We start from the raw sequence: 12,974 nt of genomic DNA on the forward strand, positions 1-12,974 counted from the left end.
TGTAACTGTGTTACATATTGTATGAGATGGGAATGTGAGCACAATCTCGCCCCATTTGCCATAATTTACACTTTTCTTCACATAAAGGGAAAGACAAAAAAACAAGGGGAGTCAAAATTTTGGAACCAATCAGAGAGCTCAGGTTTTGCAGTAAGGAATGCTCTTCGTGGGTGGTACTTGTGGAAGGGTAATGTGTATGTCAGCAGCTCTCCTCCAATCAGAAATGCTGAGAAGTTCAACTAGCTTCACTGATTGGAAGAGAGTTGATGACTGACAGGGCTCTTCTTTAGAAGCTCCGCCTTCTTGACTTATATGAAGGGCTGAGCGAGTATTTTGCAACACCTATTAAATTCCAGTTTTTGGGGTTTTTTTTAAATAGGTCTGCTTCCATGTAGACAGACCTAGCATAAATAATGCGTGACAGAGTAATGCAGGTTTTTTTTAAACTAGTCATCTTACGCCAATTTTTACAGGCTATTTGAGCCAATGGGAATGGAAAGAAGAAACAATTCTGAGAAATGTTTTTTTACTGATATTGATACAGTGCTACAAATATTCTGCATTATTCACTGTCATTTCAGCAAACTTTGTATAAATCAATAGCACAGGCGAATATAACAAACTTTGCATTATATCTGATCAGAAAAGTTTGCATCTTTCTCCACTTATAAGCCACTTCCCCTTCCCTCCTCACCTCCTGAACTCATCATTCACTATAAAAACAGCCAATATCTGTCTTCCTCAATACAAGATAAACTGGCAGAGGGATCAGATTGCAGCTGTCTATAGAAATCTATGGAAATGAGAGGGGTGAAGAGGAGGAGGAGGCAGCAGCAGAGAAGCACAGACAAACACCCCCCGCTGCTTTGTATTGTTTATCTCAAGTCAGAGCTGGAGTCAAAGATCCTCTGCTCAGTATCACAGGACACTGTGCCACCAGTAGAGGGAGCTGAGGAGCTTGCTGCATACATTTATACACTGAATGCAGTAAGCGCCACACAGTGGAGATTGTTGGCAGTGGGAATGTTATATAGGGCAGAGGATCTGGGAATAATAAAGCTCTGATCATTATAAGAGTGTAAGAAAGAATTAATCACACAGACTGTGAATCTTAAAAGTGTCAGGGAGCCAAAAAGTGGACAGTCCCTTTAAGATTCATGAGTGGCTCCTGACATTTGACTTCCTGATGTTTTAAGGGTGAATCACACCTCACAGCACTTCTATGTGGATGTTAATGTACTTTCATGTTGTTGTTTTTTTTTTTGTTTTTTTTTGGGGGGGGGGGGGGTGATGCATTCCATGTTTCTAGAATTTAAACCCAAAGCTGAAGGGACAGGAGACATCTTGTGACGTGTGTGTCATATCTGTAACTTTTCTCTTTGGCAGTGTATAAATGTGCTGTACTACGTTCATGTGAAAACTGCTGCACGGTCAAAAATAAAACATATCAAGCTTCTGTTTTACTGTATTGTATTGTCAAAGATTCAATGTCAACCTATGGTGAAGAGATGATGAATGGAGGAGCTCTGGCCATGGCTGGTATGAATCTAGGGATATACATGGAAGATAAAAAAAATTGACGGGTATGTAGACTTTTACAACCACAAGATATGGAGACAAGTCTTTGTCTCTCTACGGAAAGTGATGGTGGGTCCTTGTTTTTCTACAGGTAGTGGGGGCGGGTCTTTGGGCTTTCCAAAATTGAAGGTTATGTAGACTTTTTCAACTATAGGAAGTGGTGGTGGGTAGTTGTCTCTCTACAGTAAGTGGGTGCAGGTCTTTGTCTCTCTCTACAGTAAGTGGGGGTGGGTCTTTGTCTCTCTACAGTAAGTGGGGGTGGGTCTTTGTCTCCACAGTAAGTGGGGGTGGGTCTTTGTCTCTGCAGTAAGTGGGGGTGGGTCTTTGTCTCCACAGTAAGTGGGGGTGGGTCTTTGTCTCTCTACAGTAAGTGGGAGCGGGTCTTTGTCTCTCTACAGTAAGTGGGGGTGGGTCTTTGTCTCTCTACAGTAAGTGGGGGTGGGTCTTTGTCTCCACAGTAAGTGGGGGTGGGTCTTTGTCTCTGCAGTAAGTGGGGGTGGGTCTTTGTCTCCACAGTAAGTGGGGGTGGGTCTTTGTCTCTCTACAGTAAGTGGGAGCGGGTCTTTGTCTCTCTACAAGAAGTGGGAGCGGGTCTTTATCTCTCTACAGTAAGTGGGGGCGGGTCTTTGCTGCTCTACAGTAAGTGGGGGCAGGTCTTTGCTGCTCTACAGTAAGTGGGGGCAGGTCTTTGTCTCTCTACAGTAAGTGGGGGCAGGGCTTTGTCCCTCTACAGGAATCGGGGGAGGGTCTTTGTCTCTCTACAAGAAGTGGGAGCGGGTTTTTGTCTCTACAGTAAGTGGGGCGGGTCTTTGTCTCTCTACAGTAAGTGGGGGCGGGTCTTTGTCTCTCTACAAGAAGTGGGGGAGGGTCTTTGTCTCTCTACAAGAAGTGGGAGCAGGTCTTTGTCTCTACAGTAAGTGGGGGCAGGTCTTTGTCTCTCTACAAGAATTTGGGGCAGGTCTTTGTGTCTACAGTAAGTGGGGGCGGGTCTTTGTTTCTCTACGGTAAGTGGGGGCGGGTCTTTGTCTCTACAGTAAGTGGGGGCAGGTCTTTGTCTCTACAGTAAGTGGGGGCGGGTCTTTGTCTCTCTACAAGAAGTGGGAGCGGGTCTTTGTCTCTACAGTAAGTGAGAGCGGGTCTTTGTCTCTCTACAGTAAGTGGGGGCGGGTCTTTGTCTCTCTACAGTAAGTGGGGGCGGGTCTTTGTCTCTCTGCAGTAAGTGGGGGCGAGTCTTTGTCTCTCTACAGTAAGTGGGGGCGGGTCTTTGTCTCTCTACAAGAAGTGGGGGAGGGTCTTTGTCTCTCTACAAGAAGTGGGAGCAGGTCTTTGTCTCTACAGTAAGTGGGGGCAGGTCATTTTCTCTCTACAGTAAGTGGGGGCAGGTCTTTGTCTCTCTACAGTAAGTGGGGGTGTGTCTTTTTCTCTCTACAGTAAGTGGGGGCAGGTCTTTGTCTCTCTACAGTAAGTGGGGGCTGGTCTTTGTCTCTACAGTAAGTGGGGGCAGGTCATTTTCTCTACAATAAGTGGCGGCGGGTCTTTGTCTCCTACAGAAAGTGGGAGCGGGTCTTTTTCTCTCTACAAGAAGTGGGGGCAGGTCATTGTCTCTCTACAGTAAGTGGGGGCGGGTCTTTGTCTCTCTACAGTAAGTGGGGGCGGGTCTTTGTCTCTCTACAGTAAGTGGGGGCGGGTCTTTGTCTCTCTACAGTAAGTGGGGGTGGGTCTTTGTCTCTACAGTAAGTGGGGGTGGGTCTTTGTCTCTCTACAGTAAGTGGGGGTGGGTCTTTGTCTCTACAGTAAGTGGGGGTGGGTCTTTGTCTCTCTACAGTAAGTGGGGGTGGGTCTTTGTCTCTCTACAGTAAGTGGGGGCGGGTCTTTGTCCCTCTACAGGAAGCGGGGGTGGGTCTTTGTCTCTCTACTGGAAGTGAGGGAGGGTCTCTGTCTCTCTACAGGAAGCGGGGGAGGGTCTCTGTCACTCTGCAGGAAAAGGTGATGGGTCTTTGTCTAAGAAAGTGGGGGTGAGTTTTTTCCTCTCTACAGTAAGTGGGGGCGGGTCTTTGTCTCTACAGTAAGTGGAGGGGGGTCTTTGTCTCTCTACAGTAAGTGGGGGTGGGTCTTTGTTTCTCTACAGTAAGTGGGGGCGGGTCTTTGTCTCTCCACAGTAAGTGGGGGCGGGTCTTTGTCGCTCCACAGTAAGTGGGGGCAGGTCTTTACCTCTCTATAGTTAGTGGGGGCGGGTCTTTGTCACTCTACAGTAAGTGGGGGTGGGTCTTTATCTCTCTACAGTAAGTGGGGGCAGGTCTTTATCTCTTTACAGTAAGTGGGGGTGGGTCTTTATCTCTCTACAGTAAGTGGGGGTGGGTCTTTGTCTCTCTACAGTAAGTGGAGGGGGGTCTTTGTCTCTCTACAGTAAGTGGGGGCGGGTCTTTGTTTCTCTACAGTAAGTGGGGGCGGGTCTTTGTCTCTCCACAGTAAGTGGGGGCGAGTCTTTGTCTCTACACAGTAAGTGGGGGCGAGTCTTTGTCTCTACACAGTAAGTGAGGGCGGGTCTTTGTTTCTCCACAGTAAGTGGGGGCGGGTCTTTGTGTCTCCACAGTAACTGGGGGCGGGTCTTTGTCTCTACACAGTAAGCGGGGGTGGGTCTTTGTCTCTCCACAGTAAGTGGGGGTGGGTCTTTATCTCTCTACAATAAGTGGGAGCGGGTCTTTGTCACTCTACAGTAAGTGGGGTGGGTCTTTTTCTCTCTACAGTAAGTGGGGTGGGTCTTTGTCTCTCTACAGTAAGTGGGGGCAGGTCTTTCTCTCTCTACAGTAAGTAGGCAGGTCTTTCTCTCTCTACAGTAAGTGGGGGCAGGTCTTTGTCTCTCCACAGTAAGTGGGGGCAGGTCTTTGTCTCTCCACAGTAAGTGGGGGTGGGTCTTTGTCTCTCTACAGTAAGTGGGGGCAGGTCTTTGTCTCTACAGTAAGTGGGGGCAGGTCTTTGTCTCTCCACAGTAAGTGGGGGCAGGTCTTTGTCTCTCCACAGTAAGTGGGGGCAGGTCTTTGTCTCTCCACAGTAAGTGGGGCGGGTCTTTGTCTCTATAGTAAGTGGGAACGGGTCTTTGTCGCTCTACAGTATGTGGGGACGGGTCTTTGCTGCTCTACAGTAAGTGGCGGCAGGTCTTTGTTGCTCTACAGTAAGTGGGGGTGGGTCTTTGCTGCTCTACAGTAAGTGGGGGCGGGTCTTTGTCTCTCTACAGTAAGTGGGGGCGGGTCTTTGTCTCTCTACAGTAAGTGGGGGCGGGTCTTTATCTCTCTACAGTAAGTGGGGGCGGGTCTTTGCTGCTCTACAGTAAGTGGGAGCAGGTCTTTGTCTCTCTATAGTAAGTGGGGGCGGGTCTTTGCTGCTCTACAGTAAGTGGGGGCGGGTCTTTGTTGCTCTACAGTAAGTGGGGGTGGGTCTTTGTTGCTCTACAGTAAGTGGGGGCGGGTCTTTGCTGCTCTACAGTAAGTGGGGGCGGGTCTTTGTCTCTCTACAGTAAGTGGGGCGGGTCTTTGTCTCTATAGTAAGTGGGGACGGGTCTTTGTTGTTTACAGTAAGTGGGGGCAGGTCTTTGTTGCTCTACAGTAAGTGGGGGTGGGTCTTTGCTGCTCTACAGTAAGTGGGGGCGGGTCTTTGTCTCTCTAAAGTAAGTAGGGGCAGGTCTTTCTTGCTCTACAGTAAGTGGGGGCGGGTCTTTGCTGCTCTACAGTAAGTGGGGGCGGGTCTTTGTCTCTACAGTAAGTGGGGGCGGGTCTTTATCTCTCTAAAGTAAGTAGGGGCAGGTCTTTGTCTCTCTACAGTAAGTGGGGGCGGGTCTTTGCTGCTCTACAGTAAGTGGGAGCAGGTCTTTGTCTCTCTACAGTAAGTGGGGGCGGGTCTTTATCTCTCTACAGTAAGTGGGGGCGGGTCTTTGCTGCTCTACAGTAAGTGGGAGCAGGTCTTTGTCTCTCTACAGTAAGTGGGGGCGGGTCTTTGTCTCTCTACAGTAAGTGGGGGCGGGTCTTTCTTGCTCTACAGTAAGTGGGGGCGGGTCTTTGTCTCTCTACAGTGAGTGAGGACGGGTCTTTGCTGCTCTACAGTAAGTGGGGGCGGGTCTTTGTCTCTCTACAGTAAGTGGGGGCGGGTCTTTGTCTCTACAGTAAGTGGGGGCAGGTCTTTGTTGCTCTACAGTAAGTGGGGGCGGGTCTTTGTCTCTACAGTAAGTGGGGGCAGGTCTTTGTTGCTCTACAGTAAGTGGGGGCGGGTCTTTGTCTCTACAGTAAGTGGGGGCAGGTCTTTGTTGCTCTACAGTAAGTGGGGGCGGGTCTTTGTCTCTACAGTAAGTGGGGGCAGGTCTTTGTTGCTCTACAGTAAGTGGGGGCGGGTCTTTGTCTCTACAGTAAGTGGGGGCAGGTCTTTGTTGCTCTACAGTAAGTGGGGGCGGGTCTTTGTCTCTACAGTAAGTGGGGGCGGGTCTTTGTCTCTCTACAGTAAGTGGGGGCGGGTCTTTGTCTCTACAGTAAGTGGGGGCAGGTCTTTGTTGCTCTACAGTAAGTGGGGGCGGGTCTTTGTTGCTCTACAGTAAGTGGGGCGGGTCTTTGCTGCTCTACAGTAAGTGGGGGCGGGTCTTTGTTGCTCTACAGTATGTGGGGGCGGGTCTTTGTCTCTCTGCTCCTCCTCTCCAGTCTATTAAATTGCATACAGGCATAACAGAGTCAGACTTTGAGTTCAGGGCATATTAAGCCATTTGCCCATTGTATGCTAAAAATAAATTAAATTAAGTTCCAGCACCCATAGTGCTGTCAAAATGATGAAGAGTAACCGCCAACTAAAAAAAAACATGAATGTTAAATTAAAATGTAAAAGAATAAAGACAGTTCCTGGAGATTGTAGACCGGTATGTGCACCTAAAGCAGTTTTAACTTCTTGGAGATAAAAGCAGGCTACAAATATGCTTTAAATGTTATCAGCCAAAATCTTCATAATCTTGAGGTTTCTGCACTCATGTGCAGTGAGTCACTAGAGATCAATCGATGTTCACATCTTCTGCCTACCAAAATGGCAGGAATTCAACATTTTCATCAATGAGAGGAATCCATCAGCGAGGAGTATTATCCTTGCTTATTGTATCCACTGGATAAAAATAAATTTCCACTTCTGATTTACTGGGTCTAAAGAATATGTAAATATTGATTGAAAATAGTTCCTCTTAAGGAAAAATCCAGATATGATTGATAGATTGTATAACTAATGTAGGGTCCGAGGCACGAAGCATCCCATAGGAATAATGGCCCATGCTCCTCCCTACAACTTAGGAAATCAAAATATGCCAGCGTTTCTTTAAGTCATTAGATGAGGTGGAGCAAAATAGAAGACGGATGCAATAATTCCCAAAAGGAACAAAAATTGTGCAGGAAATGAAAAACTGATTACTGAAAAAAAAAAATTGTTACCATGGAAACAATGATGCAAGCGCCACTTATTAGAAAACCAGGCACTACACATGAATATGACTGCGCCCTGGATGTGCGCACTGAGCGAGCGCTCTCATTAGGGTCGAATCTATCATTTAGCTCAAGTCGTGATTGCTGCCATGAACAGTAACGCGATTACATGAATGTTAATATTCAATAATTAAATCTGGGTCAGAGAAGCTCGGAGGAACTCAGAGAGATTTACACAACAAGTGCTTCAGAATTACAGGTCCCAGAGTGACCCGCAAGCTGGGAGAAATCGCTGGCAAACATAATACATCAGCATTGCTACACTGTGGCAGCCTATGCCCACCGAACACCATGTACAGTGAAAACCAGAAGTTTCTATACACTATATAAAAAGACAATTGACAGTCAGTTAGGATTACTATCATTTTTAATATTTGCCAAATGAGAATGTTTTAAAGCATTTGACTGCAAAGTCAAAAGTTTCCATACACCAAGATTACTATGCCTTTAAACAATTCTGGACTGCCATATGATGATGTCATGTGTTTGGAAACTTCTGTTTTTTTTGGCAATATCAGAGTTAATTAGAGACACACCTGTGGATGTATTTTACTGCACACCTGAAACACACTGCTTCTTTGTGTAACATCATGGGAAAGTCTAAAGAAATCATGTCACGGGTGTGTTGCCACGAAGATCGTCACGAGTACACAGCCTGACTTCTCGCAGCTGACTTGTTGGTGCTTTGTGTTTTCTCGGCAGTGAAGGAGTTAATTCTCTCTCTCTCTCTGGGCTAGCTGAGGTCCAGCCTCGCCCAGCTGCAATCAATGCTTCGTTAGTGAGACTCCTTTATATTCCTGCAGGTCTGTTTGTGAGGTGTCGGTGAAAGCTTTTCATTCAGACTTACAGAGCGGATCGTGGTGTTTGGAGTTTCTGAGATAAGTGTATTTGAAAGTGTTATTTCCCTTTCCTCGCTTTATCATTTATCTCCTTTCCCGTTGGTGTTCCCTCTGTTGTAGTTTTGTTGAAGTTGTATGCAAGGTGGTTTTGGTTTTTCCCTTGTACTGTCTCGTTCGTCTAAATACTGTGTGTGGGCATATTATCGCTGGTTCCCAATTGTTGTGATCGGGGTCCTTCTCAGGACTAGATTACTGTGGTGCAGGGATCCTCAGGAGGTAGGGGTTACGCTGGCGGCCTGGACCTCTGTACCTTTAACAGTACCTCCAGGATGAGGGATTAGTCAGGGCCCCAGCTTAGGGTCAGCTTAGGCCCCCTACCTCCAGTATTCTGTGACAGTGTGACATTTTCACCGACCAACTTAGTTTTTCTCCAGCTACCATGGATCCAGTAGCCGGTCTAGCTCAGCAGTTGCAGAGTTTGTCCATGGGGCTGGCGGACGTTAGGTCCAAGGTTTTGCATCCTCTGGAGCAAGCCGGACCAGAACCTAAAGTAGCTCTCCCTGACAGGTTCTCTGGGGGGCGGGACAAGTTTTTTGTTTTCCGGGAGGCATGCAAATTGTACTTTCGGCTGCGGCCTCGGTCATCGGGCAGTGAAGAACAAAGGGTGGGAATTGTCATCTCGCTCCTACAAGGGGACCCACAATCTTGGGCGTTCTCTCTTCCCCCTAGCTCCCCAGTTCTCCAGTCAGTGGATAGGTTTTTCGCTGCTTTGGGACTCGTATATGATGACCCAGATCGGATCTCCCTTGCTGAGTCTAAGTTACGTAGGATTCAGCAGGGAGATCGTCCGGCGGAGGAATTCTGTTCGGAGTTCCGTAGGTGGGCCACGGACACCCAGTGGAATGACCCGGCTCTTAGGAGCCAGTTTTGTCATGGTTTATCCGACAAATTACAGGATGTGTTGGCACAGTATGACTCTCCCGCGTCACTGGAAGCCGCTATGGCCCTTGCTATTCGCGTTGACAGACGGCTTCGGGAGAGGTGCGGGATAACTCTACCCCCTGTAATGTCTCCACCTCTTACAAGGTCCCCTCATATGGTGGTTCCCCTGGTCAGTCCGGAGGAGCCTATGCAATTAGGAGGGACATCATTTCGGGGAAGGGGACCGGTGGTGCGCCATAAGACAGGAAGGTGTTTCCTCTGCGGGAAAAAGGGACATTTTATTGGGGGGTGTCCATCCCGCCCCTTGCTGAGTAAAGAGTCGTCGAAAAAACTTTTGATCCCAGGTTGTGTGGTGGACGGCAATCTGGGAGTAGGTATTTCGTCCCTAGGTTCGTCTCAGTTTCTCGTACCGGCGGAGGTGGTGGTGGGTACGAGAACTGAGAGGATATCTGTTCTTCTGGATAGTGGGGCCGGGGCTAATCTGGTTGATGCTCGGTTTGCCCGGGTTCAAGGTATGCGATTGAGTGAGTTGGCTAAACCCATCCCCATATTCTTGATCGATGCCAGGCCTCTCGGTCAGGGAAGTTTTTTGCAAGCTGTGCATGGCGTAAAACTTCAAGTGGGGGCAATACATAAAGAACTGTTGTCTTGCTACGTGTTGGAGGGTCTTCCCACTCCTATAGTGTTGGGCCTTCCTTGGTTAGCTAAGCATAACCCTGTTATTAATTGGCAAACCAGAGAGATAAGCCAATGGAGTAAATTCTGTAATAAAAACTGCATGAACACGGTCATCGGTGCGGTTACTCCTTGGGTCTTACCTCCATTTCTGGCAGACTTTGAGGATGTATTCTCGGAGAATGGGTGTCAGGAACTACCTCCTCATCGCGAGTATGACTGTTCTGTAAAACTGCTCCCTGAGGCCAAGTTACCTAAAGCTAGGTTGTATAACCTTTCTGGTCCTGAGAGGCAGGCCATGAAGGATTATATTTCTGAAAGTCTGGCTAAGGGGCATATTAGACCTTCATCTTCACCGGTGGCCGCGGGGTTCTTCTTTGTTAAGAAGAAAGATGGAGGCCTACGCCCTTGCCTGGATTTCCGTGAACTTAATCGGATTACGGTCCGAGATCCGTATCCGCTCCCACTTATTCCCGATCTCTTTAATCAGATCGTGGGCGCCAAATGGTTCTCTAAGTTGGATCTCAGGGGGGCGTACAATTTGATTAGGATGAAGGAGGGGGATGAGTGGAAGACGGCTTTTAACACTCCGGAGGGGCATTATGAGAACCTTGTCATGCCATTCGGTCTGACTAATGCCCCGGCGGTGTTTCAACACTTTGTTAATGATATTTTTCGCCACCTGGTGGGACAGTTTGTTGTCATATATCTGGATGATATCTTAATTTACTCGCCGGATCTGGTGTCTCATCAGGAGCATGTTAGACAGGTGTTACAGATCTTGCGGGATAATAAACTGTATGCCAAGTGGGAAAAGTGTGTGTTCGCCGTACAGGAACTCCAGTTTTTAGGCTTCCTGGTTTCTGCGTCCGGTTTTCGTATGGACCCTGGGAAAGTGCGGGCAGTTCTTGAGTGGGATCGGCCGGAGAATCTTAAGGCACTACAACGTTTCCTGGGGTTTGCTAACTATTACCGGAAGTTCATTCGTAATTTCTCGTCCGTGGTTAAGCCTCTCACAGACATGACTAAAAAGGGGACGGATTTTTCTAGGTGGTCTGACAAGGCTTGTCAAGCATTCTCCTCCTTGAAAAAATGTTTTGCCTCGGCACCCATACTCATTCAACCTGATGCGTCTCAGCCATTCTTTGTAGAGGTAGACGCTTCCGAGGTAGGGGTGGGAGCAGTATTGTCACAGGGTTCGTCCCCTGGTAAGTGGCATCCGTGCGCCTTTTTCTCTAAAAAATTGTCGTCCGCTGAGAGGAATTACGATGTCGGCAATAGGGAACTCCTGGCCATTAAGTTAGCTTTTGAGGAGTGGCGCCATTTTTTGGAGGGGGCAGTTCATCCGGTCACCGTCATCACCGATCACAAGAACCTGCTATATCTGGAGTCCGCTAAACGTCTGAATCCCAGACAAGCTAGGTGGTCATTGTTTTTTACCAGGTTTAATTTCGTCGTTACATATCGTCCTGGGTCTAAAAATGTAAAGGCGGATGCCTTATCTCGTAGTTTCCCTGGGGCCGGGAATACGGACGACCCGATTCCTGTTCTTCAGGAGGGGGTGGTGGTTTCGGCAGTATGCTCTGAGCTGGAGGAGGAGATATTGGAGGCTCAGGGGGACGCCCCTGTTGGACCTCCGGGGAGACTGTTCGTTCCAGATCAGTTGCGACAAAAGGTGATCGAGGCACACCATAACTCAGTTTTTGCAGGACACCCGGGGAGTAAAGCAACTGTGGATCTCCTCTCGCGTCGGTTTTGGTGGCCTAACTTACATAAAGAGGTGGTAACTTTTGTCGCGTCCTGTGGGGTTTGTGCGCGCTCTAAGACCTCACATACCCGTCCGTCTGGGGCCCTCTTACCTTTGAAGATCCCGGAGCGTCCTTGGACTCATCTGTCTATGGACTTTATTACGGACCTCCCTCCGTCTTCGGGTAAAACGGTCATACTCGTTGTAGTGGACAGGTTCAGCAAGATGGCACATTTTATCGCTCTTCCGGCTCTCCCTAATGCTAAAACTCTTGCGCAGGTGTTCATTGGGGAGATTGTGAGGCTTCACGGGGTACCCTCCGAGGTGGTGTCTGATCGGGGGTCTCAGTTTGTGTCCAAGTTCTGGAAGGCGTTTTGTGCACGGCGGGGGATGCATTTGTCATTCTCGTCGGCTTTTCATCCTCAGACCAATGGTCAGACGGAACGTATGAACCAGAGCTTGGAGACATATCTTCGGTGTTTTGTGTCAGAGAACCAGGAGGACTGGGCTTCTTTCCTACCTCTGGCAGAGTTTGCTCTCAATAATAGGCGAAGCGAGTCCACTGGTAAGTCCCCGTTTTTTGGGGCATATGGTTTTCACCCCCAGTTTTGTACTTTCAGTAGGGGGGGCTCTTCGGGGGTTCCGGAGGAGGAACGATTTTCCTCATCTCTCGCTTCAGTATGGAGAGGGGTGCTGAAGAATCTGAATACTATGGGGAACCGATACAAACGTATGGCTGATAGGAGGAGAGTGTCTGGTCCGGACCTAAGTGTGAACGATCAGGTATGGTTGTCTACCAGGAATATTAAACTTAAGGTTCCCTCCTGGAAACTGGGTCCCAGGTTCATCGGGCCGTACAGAATCAGTTCTGTTATTAATCCGGTGGCATTCCGTCTTGACCTCCCCCCTACGTTTAAAATTCACAACGTGTTTCACAGATCATTGCTTAAGAGGTATGTGGCGCCGGTGGTACCGTCACCTTTACCTCCCCCTCCTGTGGTTGTCAATGGTAACTTGGAGTTCCAGGTATCGAGGGTCATTGATTCACGCTTTAATCGCCGGTCCCTTCAGTACTTGGTTCATTGGAAGGGGTATGGTCCTGAGGAGAGGATGTGGGTTCCTGCGTCGGATATTAACGCAGACCGATTAGTTCGGGCCTTCCACACGACTCACCCGGATAAACCTGGCCCTGAGGGTCCGGAGGCCCCTCGTAGAAGGGGGGGTACTGTCACGGGTGTGTTGCCACGAAGATCGTCACGAGTACACAGCCTGACTTCTCGCAGCTGACTTGTTGGTGCTTTGTGTTTTCTCGGCAGTGAAGGAGTTAATTCTCTCTCTCTCTCTGGGCTAGCTGAGGTCCAGCCTCGCCCAGCTGCAATCAATGCTTCGTTAGTGAGACTCCTTTATATTCCTGCAGGTCTGTTTGTGAGGTGTCGGTGAAAGCTTTTCATTCAGACTTACAGAGCGGATCGTGGTGTTTGGAGTTTCTGAGATAAGTGTATTTGAAAGTGTTATTTCCCTTTCCTCGCTTTATCATTTATCTCCTTTCCCGTTGGTGTTCCCTCTGTTGTAGTTTTGTTGAAGTTGTATGCAAGGTGGTTTTGGTTTTTCCCTTGTACTGTCTCGTTCGTCTAAATACTGTGTGTGGGCATATTATCGCTGGTTCCCAATTGTTGTGATCGGGGTCCTTCT

This window comes from Phyllobates terribilis, unplaced genomic scaffold (genome assembly GCF_046119375.1).
Source record: "Phyllobates terribilis strain yellow unplaced genomic scaffold, ASM4611937v1 Scaffold_13__5_contigs__length_258822181, whole genome shotgun sequence".
Classification (NCBI taxonomy): domain Eukaryota; kingdom Metazoa; phylum Chordata; class Amphibia; order Anura; family Dendrobatidae; genus Phyllobates; species Phyllobates terribilis.